This window comes from Diabrotica virgifera, chromosome 7 (genome assembly GCF_917563875.1).
Source record: "Diabrotica virgifera virgifera chromosome 7, PGI_DIABVI_V3a".
NCBI lineage: Eukaryota > Metazoa > Arthropoda > Insecta > Coleoptera > Chrysomelidae > Diabrotica > Diabrotica virgifera.
The window spans coordinates 211,110,068-211,124,646 of record NC_065449.1 but is presented as its reverse complement, the minus strand read 5'-3'; the positions used below and the strand labels follow the sequence as shown (position 1 = coordinate 211,124,646).

The 14,579-nt window shown below is 32.0% G+C and overlaps 1 protein-coding gene across 1 annotated transcript in view; it reads right to left on the bottom strand.

Annotated features, from left to right (window-relative positions):
• Positions 1-14,579, bottom strand: part of LOC114340589 (division abnormally delayed protein) — a 1,420,234-nt gene that overhangs the window by 845,709 nt on the left and 559,946 nt on the right. The window lies entirely within an intron of this gene.

The following is a 14,579-nucleotide window of genomic DNA, read 5'->3' as shown; positions in this document are numbered from 1 at the left end:
GGCCTTCTTCAACTAAATCGATAATTCTTATACGGTCCAACTCGGAAATTAAAGTACGATTCATTTTTAATCACGTTTTCAAAAATTTCACCAGAATAAATTTTTCAAATGTTTACACCTTGGCAAAACCAGGTCAATTAAATGGGTAATCAAATAAAATAAAAAACCAAAAATGGTATATTTTTTATAAAAAAGGTCCATTAAATATGTGATAAAGATACGGATTTATAAAAGCGTAAACATCGTGAATACGAGGGGTGATGCATACCTTTTGAAACTATGTGTATTAAACTCACTACTTTTTGAGTTATTCGTGGTTAAAAATTGGCCGTTTTCATTTCATTGAAAAATGACACCTTTTCGGGCGGTTTTTTGCGAATACCTTAAAAACTATGCATCTAACGAAAAAAACTATATAAAATATTTTTGAAGCTTATAAAAAAACAGAGAGATTCATTCCTTCATAAATCTTCTAATTATCATACAAAAAGATATATGGTAGGTGACAAGAGTTTGTTTTTTGGTGCATGCTCAAATCGGTGTATTCAACTTCAAATAAAAGAGAAACGGTCGATTTTAGGGGTGTAATGGTACCAATACCTTTTGTAGTGCTTGAAAATACCTTTAAAATAAACAATACTAAACCTGCAAAAAATTGATGACTAATGTATTTTAAGAAAAAATGAAAAGTATATATAACTCCTCATCCATCAGAATTTAAATGCATCATTTTTCCTTCTACAATACTTTTTATTATAGTGTTATTTCTATGTTCAAAAAGTTGGACGGGTTTAAAATGAATGGTTTTTGAAAAAAATAAGATAAAATTATAGAATGCATTTTAAAATTTTCTTAAAAATCTTCCTTTCTCAAAAATGTAGGGTTTTGTTAGATAAAAATTTTGTTTTTATTTTTGATTATTGTATCTTATTATTTTTAAGTTACATGTAGAAAAAGAAGATTTTTAAGAAAATTTAAAAACGCGCTCTATAAATTGATTTTATTTTTTTTAAACTATAAATTGATCCTTATTTTTTTAAACCATTCACTTTAAACCCGTCCAACTTTTTGAACATAGAAATAACAATATAATATAAGGTACTGTAGAAATAAAATGATACACACACCGGCAAAATTAGCCGAACACGTTAAAAATGGGACATGTTTGATGTCTCGTATTTCATAAACCAGTGGTCCGATTTGAGTGATTCTTTTAGTATGTTATAGCCTTATTATTTAAGAATATCGTAGTAATATTGTTGCTAGACAGGTAAATATCATTTTATACCGGGTGTACCAATCATACTGTGTTTTTTTCTTAAAGTTTGGAACACCCTGTGGAATATTCTAGCATGTGTAAAATATTAGAATTAATACTCGATTGTAGACTTAGGCTTGCTTAACATTTTCTTTTTCGATTCATTTAATTATGTGAGATAATAAAAAAAGTTATATGAGTTAACAACTATCCATGTTTTTCATCAATAAATCCTCATAGTCGGGGAGGAAAGTATACTAAATTTGCAGTTACTTGAGCGTTATGGGAACCTATTGGATTGTGAAGAGTATGTGCTAAAATCAGAAAAAGTTTAAGTTAATTTTTCCATACAGTGGGGGACATCTCATTTTTTAATTTAATTTTCCATTTGAAACAATCATTTTTCTCCGATTATAGAGCTATCTATCCATAATTCGAAAAAATATGTCGAATAAAAGTTGCTTTTTTTACGTAAAGAATCCAAATCTGCAATAAAAATTGGGGGCTCCTATTTAAGATTTTAAATTAAATCCCCCACACCACCTCCGTGAGGGATCGTGACGCCCCACGGAGAGGGGTGGGGGGTAAATTAAAAATTATAAATACGAACGCTGCGATATTTTGCGAAATGAACATCAGATCGTAAAACTGCAAAATACACCTATTCAATATTTTTCAAAAATCTACCGAATGGCACCAAACACGACCCCCCACGGAGGTGGGGTGGGGGGTTACATTAAAATATTAAATGGGAGCCCCCAATTTTTATTGCAGATTTGGATCCTTGACGTAAAAATAAGCAACTTTTATTCGCAACATTTTTTCCTATTATGGATAAATAGCGCTATAATCGGAAAAAACGATTGGTGGAAATGGAAAATTAAATTGAAAAATGGAGAGTCCCACAGTTTATGGAAAACTTAACTTAAATTTTTTTGGTTGTAGCACCCACTCTTCACAATCCACTCCAGGTCAAAAGAACGCTCGAGTAATTGCAAATTTAGCATACTTTTCTCCCCTACTATGAGGATTTATTGATAAAAAACATGGCTAGTTGTTAAAGCACATAACTTTTTTATTTTCCAACATAAGCAAATGAATCAAAAAAGAAAATGTTAAGAAAGCATAATTCTATAATCGAGTTTTGATTTTAATATTTTATATATGCTGGAATATTCCACAGGGTGTTCCGAACTTTAAGAAAAAAACACAGTATGCTTGTTACACCCGGTATAAAATGACATTTACCTGTCTAGCAACAATATTACTACAACGATATTCTCAAATAATAAGGCTATAACATACTAAAAGAATCACTCAAATCGGACCACTGGTTTATGAAATACGAGACATCAAACATGTCCCATTTTTAACGTGTTCAGCTAATTTTGCCGGTGTGTGTATATTAAAATTCTGGTGGATAAGGGGTTAAATATAATTCTCATTTTTTCTTAAAATACATTAGTCATCAATTTTTTTTGCAGCATATCTCGCTTAGTTTGGATGTAATCGACCTTTAATATTTCTCATTTTAAAGCTCTTTTCAAGCACTACAAAAAGTATTGGTACCATTATACACCCAAAATCGGCCGTTTCTCTGTTACTTCAAGATAAATACACCGATTTGAGCATGCACCAAAAAAACAAACTCTTTTCACCTAGCATATCTCTTTCTGTATTATAACTAGAAGATTTATGAAGGAATTAGTCTCTTTGTTTTTTTTTTATAAGCTACAAAAATGTTTTCTATAGTTTTTTTAGTTAGATGCATAGTTTTTAAGGTATTCGCAAAAAACAGTTCGAAAAGGTGTTATGTTTCAATGAAAATTCCACACCTGTAATTTTGAACCAATCAAAATACGTTATTTTGACAGATCACCATGGCAACGGAGGTATTTTATCGGAAATTTTTTGCTCGTGGGGTACCCAACAGCGAATTATAGTGGAAATTTTTTGACGTTTACAATAACAGAACATTTTTGACAGACTGGTTTTTATTTGTTTACATAATTTAGTTTTGATTCATTGTCTATCACTTGTAGTTACTCAAAACTTATGTAAAATTGAAGAATATACTATTTTCTATCTTGAAATGGTATTCCCATGCAACTGCAATGAGTAGAAATTACGAATTTGAAAGCCTAAATAATTGCTGACAAAGCTATGGTGCGCTATTAATCTGTTCATGCAGCTTTGGATTTTCAAATGCAAATTTGGTGTGGAATTTTCTTACCGAATACCACGCGAAGTCAAATTAATATCCGGAAATTTTTTTTGATCATGAATATTTTTAGAAAATTTCCCTCGTCTGCGACTCGGGAAATTTTCAAAATATTCATGATCTCAAAAAAATTTCCGGAAATAATTTGACCTCTAGTGGTATTACTAGTGAAAATTTTTTGCTCAATTAGAAATCCAATGAAATCAATTAATTTGTGGTCATCTGATTGAATACAACCAATAAAACCAACATTATACTGAAAACAGATCCCATGGGCTGTTTTCACTCAATCATGTAGCTATGGATACCTACATTTCGTTTCATTTCGATTTTGACATTTCAAATATTCAATATTTCAAAATGTCACGATTTGGTTGTAATACTGATGAGAATATTAATGAAATTATCGAATCAAATATACCAAATATATACTGTTTACAGTAAAAAATTTGTATGGAAAGCGTTTATGGACTTTTGCAATGATAGAAAATATGAATTAGATGGAAATCGGACGGTGGAAGAATTGACGAAGAACATCATAATAAAATTATTAACAGCATGCGTAGTGGAAATACATCTTCATCAGTTATAGAAACTAACATGTCTGGATCTTCATTAAATTTTTCTAATTGTTCCTTTGTTAATTGCACATTTAAATAAATTGTTTCTGCTCTGTATTTTTTTTCATAACCAGCAAAAAATTTTCTATCCGAATAACCCTCGAACATTGATAAATGTTCAAAACATTTTTAACAACTTTCTCAAGCTTGTTGCTTACAGGCAACAGACCTCCGCCTACGGCGTCGGTCTGTTTCCAAGCAACAAGCTTTCGAAATCTGTTATAAAATTTTTTCGAACAATTATCAATGTCCTTGGGTTATTAATATTGAAAATGGCCAAATTTCAACGACAAAATAACTCAAAAAGTATTGAGTTTTCAAAAAAAAAAGAATGTGTGTGTACTTTGTACGCACGTAAGAAGTTATACTTCTATTATATGATTATATGATTATAAACGAAATTAATATACTTTTTATTTATATTTTATTTAAATATTAAATTAATTTATACTTACTACTTCTCAAACATTTTTATTAAAACAGTGCCAAAAAACACATTAAAAATGCCACAAATGATTTCTGAACATTAATTGTCGGAAAATTTTTTAACTAAATACGTATTTTCTGAAAATAAAATTATATAATAAATATACTTACAATCATAAAATGTATAAAAAAAATAAAAAAAATAAAAGTTTCTATTGGGATTCGAACCAACTTACCACGCGGCTGGTATTTGCGTTGTATTGGGATTCACCCGCATTAAAATTTCGCCACAGAGACAGCTTGTCATTATGTGCGAAGATCGTCTAACTAAACAGATTAACCTTTTGACATTTTTAACTTATGTAAATCAAATTATTTTGATTTTGAATTGAAATGATTTAGAATTGAAAAAATACAACAAAACATAGAGTAAGAAGACAATATATTAGGTGAATATTGATAGAAATTTTGATGGTAATCAAATTATGTAAATGAAAGTATTACATACTACTTACGTATTTTGGTAGGTTCAAGGTAGGTATCGGAGCCCGTATAACGACTAATAAATTTCGCAATCACTTGCGTCGTGTAAAGTGGCTATGTTCAAATATCATAACAAAATTTGATCAACTATTTATAAAACACTTACCAGTGAAAGATTCTTTAGCTTTGAATAAGCGAGATCTGCGGCACTCATACTAGGCACAGTTTGATGAGCTTTCACATTGGCATGCAACAATCATCTCTTCTATGTAAATAAGTCCAAAAATATAATATGAAAACTATTTAAAAAGGCAGTATAACCATTAACTAACTTTTTGTTTGTTGTTTCTCTTCCTACAAATTTTAAAACGCAACAAGCATACATTATAACCAAACCATGCACAGTCCCACAGCTGTGCCACAGCTGCCATATTGGATAATTTTTGTCATGTCATTTGAACATCCAATCAGAACAAAGTTATAATGCGCATGCGCCCGGTCGCTAGGTTTTCCCATATAAAATTTCACCGTCATTACGCCCGTAAAGAAGTATAACTTCAAAAAAATTATAAAACAGTTTTTGCTTAGAATTAGGTTCTCGAGTCACTTCCGTGGTTATTTTAACCAAGATATTTTCTACCCTAGAGAAGGCGTGGAAACCACCCTCAAGATAAAAGCGCACATCGACATAGGGTATACTTTGAATTCGGAGATAAGTAGAGTATATTCCCAAAATTTCATTAAAATCCATGCAGTAGGATAGAATTCGTAGGTAATTAATATCCTATTCTTGCTCCCACTGACTGGCGTAAATATTATAAAAATATAATATACCAAATAAAGAATACAGAACATGCAACAACTAACTAGATTAACGGTACAGAGACAGAGAGACTGCAATAAATTTAAAAAACAAAAAAGAATACTTTACAAAAAATTACAACACGCACAGATTTTTTTCACAAAATGACTGTAATTCACTTAATATAATTATACTTTAATAATCTAATTATGAGACACGCAACACGCAAGGCAGTTGTATCATTTAGTACAATGAATTTACAGTCTTTTATAAAAAGATGTGTTGTATTATAAGTCCTTTTAATTTTAATTAAACTGAACATCTGTCAACATAAAGAGTTAAATGTTTGCGCTTAGGGCCGTTGACATTCGTGACGTTCTTCGCGAATTTAACTTCAATCAAATATTTTACCCTAGGCTGTACAGTATACACAGTAACCAAGGAATGTCCTTTTTTAACTATGTAATTTTCAGAATGCGCATATTTTGCAAACAAAGCATCGAGCCAAAGAGACAAAAAATATCGATATTAAAAATTCCTGTAGTGGAATATATCTCCTATTCACTGAATTCAGTCTCAACTAAGAAGTAAATTTAGTAATAGTTATGCTGAACAAATAATTTTTTCTTCAAACGTCAAATAATGATGACATTACTTATCTAACTTGATCCTGTCAAAGTTTGATGTCTCCGCCGGCAGCAGTTTTTTTTCCCATTTCTTTACGGCGGAGGGAAAAATGTTGTCATGGCAACAATATGAAATATGTCACAAAGCAACAATACAAATGTCATTAACAACAATTAAACATCATTTTTATTTATAGTAATATTAAAAGTACAATTAGTTAATGAGGCATTTTCAAAATTGAAACCGTGCAAAAATGTTCCCGACTCTTGATACGCATTGGTAATAGGGCTTTTCATTCACAGTCATTTGTTTCGAACTTCTGTCGTGTGTCACATAATATTAATATATCTACGTCATACGTTATTGGCATATACCAATGATACACACCAAAGACGTATGACGTAGATATATTAATATTATGTGACACATGACAGAAGTTCGAAACAAATGACAATCGATGAAAAGCCCTATTGTTGATGATACTGATGGTCGAGCACAACTTTCAGCAATCATTCCCGATGTTGGCGAATCATGAGGGTTTAATAATTGCAAACAACTGTCAAACAACTGTAACCAGGGAGACGCAAATCCCACCGACGACTTAATTATTTTAATTTCTAACATCTAGACGACTTTGATAGTTGTCACAGTTAATTTCGAGTAAAAATAGCGTATGAATTGTACTATTTATGGTTGAAAATTGCTACGTTTGAAGAAAAAATAGTATACTTTATTCGGCAAAGAAGCGACTTTTCTTGACTTGCCCTCTATTACGCGCCTCACTTCGTTCGGCGCGTAATATCGGGCGCGTCAAGAAAAGTCATGCTTCTCCGCCTCATAAAGTAATATACTATTTTTCAGATATTTGAATTTAAAAAGTGTATTTTAAATAACGACTTCTAGACGAATCGTTGACATAATATAGTCCAGGAACCAAAGCTTTTCACCTCGCAATTTTTACAGAATGGATCAATTTGCTTGAAAATTTGAGAATAAGTAGTGAATAGTCCATGGATCAAAATATATATGATGCCGATAGGCGCTTTTACCATGGGGGTGGTTGCCACCCCATCTCGGGGGTGGAAACTTTTTATTATATTTTGACCGCAAAAGTTTTGACATTTTAAGTAAAAAATGTTCTATATATTTTTTTGATAAAATTAATAGTTTTTGATTTATTCGCTATCGAAAGTGTTATTTTAGATCTAAAAAAGAATGTGTGTGTACTTTGTACGCACGTAAGAAGTTATACTCCTATTATTATGATTTCAACGAAATTAATATACTTAACAGGTTATTTGTACACACACCGGCAAAATTAGCCGAACACCTTAAAAATGGGACATGTTTGATGTCTTGAATTTCCTAAACCACTGGTCCGATTTGAGTGATTCTTTTAGTATTTTATAGCCTAATTATTTAAGAATGTCGTTGTAATAATATTGTTGCTAGACAGGTAAATATCATTTTATACCGGGTGTACCAAGCGCACTGTATTTTTTGGAACCAACTGTGGAATATTCTAGCATATGTAAAATACTAAAATTAATACTCGATTGTAGACTTAGGCATTCTTAACATTTTCCTTTTTGATTCATTTACTTATGTAAGATAATAAAAAAGTTATGTGCGTTAACAACTATCCATGTTTTTTATCAATAAATCCTCAAGTAGGGGAGGAAAGTATACTAAATTTGCAGTTACTCGAGCGTTATGGGGACCTACTGGATTGTGAAGAGTATGTGCTGAAATTAGAAAAAGGTTAAGTTAAGTTTTCCATAAAGTGGGGGACTTTTCATTTTTTAATTTAATTTTCCATTTATAACAATCATTTTTCTCCGATTATAGCGCTATCTATCCATAATTCGAAAAAATGTGTCGAATAAAAGTTGCTTATTTTTACGTAAAGAATCCAAATCTGAAATAAAAATTGTGGGCTCCTATTTAAGATTTTAAATTAAATCCCCCACCCCATCTTCGTGGGGGCTCGTGACACCCCACGGAGGGTGGTGGGGGGTAAATTAAAAATTTTAAAAACGAACGATATGATGAACGATATGAAACCTGCGATATTTCTCGAAATGAACATCAGATCGTAAAACTTCAAAATACACCTATACAATATTTTTCAAAAATCTACCGAATGACATTAAACACGACCCTCCACGGAGGTGAGGTGGGGGGTTACTTTAAAATCTTAAATAGGAGCCCCCAATTTTTATTGCAGATTTGGATCCTTGACGTAAAAATAAGCAACTTTTATTCGCAACATTTTTCCAATTATGGATAGGTATAGCCTATATTTCTTATCGGAAAAACGATTGGTGAAAATGGAAAATTAAATTAAAGAATGGAGAGTCACACACTTTATGGAAAACTTAACTTTTTTTGGTTTTAGCACCCACTCTTCACAATCCAATAGGTCCCCATAACACTCGAGTAACTGCAAATTTAGCATACTTTCCTCCCCTACTGAGGATTTATTTATAAAAAGCATGGCTAGTTGTTAAAGCACACAACTTTTTTATTTTCCAACATAAGCAAATGAATCAAAAAAGAAAATGTTAAGAAAGCCTAAGTCTACAATCGACTTTTAATTTTAATATTTTATATATTCTAGAATATTCCACAGGGTGTTCCGAACTTTAGGAAAAAAAAACAGTATGATTGTAACACCCGGTATAAAATGACATTTACCTGTCTAGCAACAATATTATTACACCGATATTCTTAACTAATAAGGCTATAACATACTAAAAGAATCACTCAAATCGGACAACAGGATTAGGAGATTCGAGACATCAAACATGTCCCATTTTTAAGGTGTTCGGCTAATTTTGCCGGTGTGTGTATTTTATTTAAATATTAAATTAACTTTCTTTACCTACCACTTTTAATAAATTTTTATTAAAACGATACCAAAAATATAAAAAATATGAATCGTCCGGGATTTGAACCCGGGACCTCTTGATCTCCGGTCAGAAGCTCTACCACTGAGCTATATCCCTTTTGCTTTGACAGGTTACAAGATTTCTCATACATACTGACAAATTTAATACAAAAATACTTACTATTATTATAAAATATCTTATTCCCGAGGAAGACAAATCCAAAGACACAGAAATTATAATAAATATATTTACTAAAAACACTAATATATTCTTTTCACACCTTCTCTTGCACTGATATATATTTATACATAACTTGAAAGATTCAGCAACTAAACGCCATACTGTCTGTGTGCGCATGCGCGCAGTATTATGAAATTTTACTCTCAATCGCGCCTAAAGAAGTATAACTTCAAAAATCAATGCTTTTCGATGGTATACTCATTTACTATTCACTCAATTTTTGCCGTAGAACAAATTTTATCAAACCAAGTTCTTGGGTATTAAATTACCTACAATTTCATATTTAAACATTTTTTCGTATCTCTGATGCTAATCTTTCTATTCTGAAGAAAATGACATTTTTTACCAACTTGCAAACGTTCGTTATTCGCTTTAAACTTCAGTTTTTTAAAACTAGTCATTTTAAGCCAGTCAAACTTCTAGAATCTATTAACAATACATAAATAAAGAAGAATAAATAAGGCCCATGACTAAAAACGCCGCTAACTTACATTATTATGCTTCCAATTGGATTTCTCCTTTTTTTTTCAAAAAAATATATTGATTTTTTAACGCAACTTTTTTATTTTTTAACTTTTTTATTTTTTATCTTAGAAAGTTCTTTAATATTTAAAATAATCTCAGAGTTATTTAATATTCCCTCCGCTACTGATCGGTCATAAAAAATAACACTATCTGCATAGTTCGTTTTTAATTTTTAAGCATAAACAAAAATGTAATATGCCGACAAGTTGAATTTGAGGGTAATATATCGATATTCTTATCGATCACAGTTTTAAGTAACATGAATCATTTTTCACCTTATTTTTCTAATAATGTGTTATTGTAAAGGCGTAACTTTGATTATTAATTTCGTATCGCCGCTTATTTAGTCTACCAAGAGTTATCAGAATTTAATGACAAAAACAAAGCAGTTTTCACTCGGGGTTTTGACTATGCTAATATGTTTATTTATCACAATAAATTGCACTTAGGTACCATCCGTATTCATTTAAGATACGTCCATCTCGCAAACAAAAACAAGTAAAAATAAACAACTGGCAGTGAGTCACGCGTCCCACGACCCAAGAAAACTGTACGCCGATGACAAACGTTCCCAAGCGAGACCTGCGAACGCATGAACTAATCGTAGGATGCGTTCAATTTGCGGTCTCTCGCTTATAAGCGTGCTTCACAAAACTGTCCACGCAGTTCGCCGGTGCAGGTTGTGTCTCGCTTAGTATCAATTACAATATACCACTGACGGAATTGCTATTTGGGTGTAATTTTTAGATTTTCCAATGCTTTTTATGTAAATAATTTACTCTTTATTCGTAATTCTTTACTTGAAGTTAAAAATGAAATGGCACAAATATTTTGATTTGAATGATTTTATCGGTACGAATGAAGATATATTATTTACATGGAAAGTATTGGAAAATCGAAAAATTTGGCGTAGAATTTGGGAGGGACGGCCGGCGTAGCTAAGCGGTAGTGTGCTTGGCTCGCGTGCCGGTGGTCCGGAGTTCAAATCCTACCGCCGGCAAGAACAACTAGATATTTTTAAAATGTTTATAGGCCCCAGGTCGACTCGACCTGAATAAAATGAGTACCTTGGGTAAAACCAGGGGTAATAATAGGCGGTTGAAGCGTAGCACTGGCCCTGTTACCTTCCTTGTATACCGTAGGCCCTAGATATAGCAGACTACCCTGCTATACTCCCAAAGCCACTTGAGCGGTATAAAACGGGAGACTATTATTATTATTTGGGAGGGATCAATCATTCACTTACTCCTGTGGTAATAGCCCGAAACGTTTATGTATCATAATTTAGTAGAGTGTACAGTTGTACCGGGTGTCCCAATAAGAATGGCTCTCGGCTATATCTCAGGAACCGTTTATAGTAGAGCTTTGAAATAAAAAAAATTATAACAAAAGTTGCCTCAGGAAAAGCCTGGAAATTATTTTCATAATTGTGGGACCACCGCTAGAGGGCGTAATTGAATATCAAAAATTAAAAAATCTAAATTTTACAAAATTTTCCTAATGAAGGGGCACTGGAAATCCGATCGTCGTATTCTTCATAAAATTCTACGCATACTTGATTTGACAAGTTTAGGTCTACCTTTGGAAATAAGAGGTGGGGGTGAGTGGGAACCTTGTTATAAAAAACTGGCTGTGAGTCCGGTTCTGCTTAATCAAATTTTGCAAACTTGGTCTTGTTGAAGATAGATCTTTTTCATCAATGTAAAAGTTATGATTTCGAACCAACTTACTGAGTAATATGCCAGCTAGAAGGCGTTATTTAATTTTTTTCAGAAATCTAGTGTTCCTTGGAAAATATTAAATACAAACATGCATTTTTAACACCATATTACAAAATTAGACAAAATTAGCAACAGAATAGTGAAAACCGCATGTTAATAACTTTTTTCTATCTCGAGATACCTTACAAAACGTGTAAATTTAAATACATAACTGTTACTGCCACCGGTAAACGAAATAATTCATTAAAAGTAGTGTGCTATGGAAACAACAAAGAAACATTTTCCAGCTCTCAACGTATATTAGGTCTTTTCAAGGCTTCTCATTTCTTTCGAGCCTGATTCATATCTCGTATATTAATATTATACACGGATTATACGGCATATGACAGAGGCTCGAAACAAATGAGAAGCGTTGAAAAGCCCTATTACAAAGAAATAAAAACAACTATTTAGTGATGACATAAACGTTCAAATTTTTGCCCATCATTTTCGTTGCAAACATTTACTCTTTCAAGAGTAGATTGAACAGCAGTCTCAATTTCTGCTCTCGATATGCTTTGAATGGCGTTTAGTATTCTCTGGATAATGTATTCTAGAGTAGTGTATGATGGGCAACAATTTGAATATTTAGGTCGTCACTAAGTAGTTCTTTTTGTTCTGTGTTATATTTAATTTTAATAGTATTGCTTCTCTTTATATTGTTGTTTTAATTAATTATATTTTATACGTTGACATCTGGAAAATGTTATTTTGTTTTTTTCCACAGCACACTACTTTTCATTAACTTAGTTTACCGGTGATAGTAACAGTTATGTATAAAATTTACACGTTTCTCGAGATATCTTCGAGATAGAAAAAAGGTATCGACATGCGGTTTTCGCTATTCTATTGCTAATTTAATCTAATTTTATAAAGTATGATTAAAAATGTATACTTGTATTTAATATTTTCCAAAGAAAACTAGATTTCTGAAAAAAAATAAATAACGCCTCCCAGCTGGCTTATTACTTATTAGGGTGGTTCAAAATTATCACGCTTACATTGAAGAAAAAGATCTGTCTTCAACAAGACCCAGTTTTCAAAATTTGATTTAGCAGAACCGGACTTACAGCCATTTTTTCATAACAAGGTTCCCACTCACCCCCACCTCTTATTTGCAAAGGTAGAGTTAAACTTGTTAAATCAAATATGCGCAGAATTTGATGAAGAATACAATAATCGGATTTCCAGTGCCCCTTTATTAGGAAAATTTTGTAAAATTTAGATTTTTTTATTTTTGATATTCAATTACGCCCTCTAGCGGTGGACCCACAATTATGAAAATAATTTCCAGGCTTTTCCTGAGCCAACTTTTGTTATAAAATTTTTTATTTCAAAGCTCTACTATAAACGGTTCCTGAGATATGGCCGAGAGCCATTCTTATTGGGACACCCGGTACAGTACCTACACTTTCTGCCAAGTATGTCAAGGATATGTGAAATATTTTTAAAGTACTAGGTATGGTTCAAGTGGAAATCGGTGGGACTGCGCATTTTATCAATGAAATAAGATATGTCTAAGACACTCCAGAAGCCGCTAACGATTAGATGTATTAATATCGCATTAATCATTGTAAATTAGTCGACGGATACTAGTGAAAATAATAAGACGAGAACTGGGCGATAATGATTATAAAGAATAAATTTAAAGTTTTTTCTACTTTAATGACAAAAAAGCAAGATCATTAGCAGAACCCAATTCAAAATTATTTTGCACATCATATTTGAAACATTATTTAGTTGAAAAATCATATTTTTGTTGGCAGTAAAATATATTAGTTTGTCTGGACTAAATTACAGTTCTGTTTATCTTAAAAGGGATATGTTACTATCAACATTCACACAGTGTTGCCAAACTGAATTTTGTTATTTTGGGTGTAAATTTTCCCACCGATCTCCGAGGGTAGTAAACAAATAGTTTTTAAATTATTAAATAAAACACCCTGTAACTCAGTAAGGGGTCACATTTTATTTAAGTGATTTGGGTTAAATCTTAATATTTTGAGGTCTAGAATATACAACTCAGAGATTAGGGAATCACCCTGTATACTAAATAATGCGATTTTTTGTATCGTTATAACAGTTATATTATCAAGATTTCCAAATGATCAATTGCAACGTTAAACGGCGACATGATAACGTTTCCGTCTCCATAGTAGTTCCCTTCAATTAAAAAAAAACACTCAGCTTGTCATGAAAAAACTATTCACAAATCACCGAGAATCAGATAACATGTTTTTCCTGAATGAAAGAGCTTTCAGTTATGCTAATATACGTGGAAGAGTGGATTATCGCTCGATCTGTTGTTTATATACGTTTCTCGTAATTCAACATAATGACCCTTTATATATCCAGTTAGTACACCCACAATCGGAATGATCTTGGCCTTTGTGGCCTTGTGTCCACGTGGCCTATGACCGCTCATGTTGACAAGAATTTCACGGATAAAATATCACTATATTTTAATCGGCAGTGTTTATTAAGGATCGTTTAAACACAGCGATAAATCAAACAACTTATCAAGGTCAATCGAGTTGTTGCAACTTATCATTGTGTGTAAACGGTGCATCGCACGACTTATCAAAGTTGGAGTTGGGTTGAGGTTGGTATCGGATTGCATCAACTTATCACAAGGATCGAGTTGTTTTAATTTATCGTCGTGTCTAAACGGTACAGCGATTTATCATTGGACTTGGGCTGCATCAATTTAGGAGAATCTTACCGAA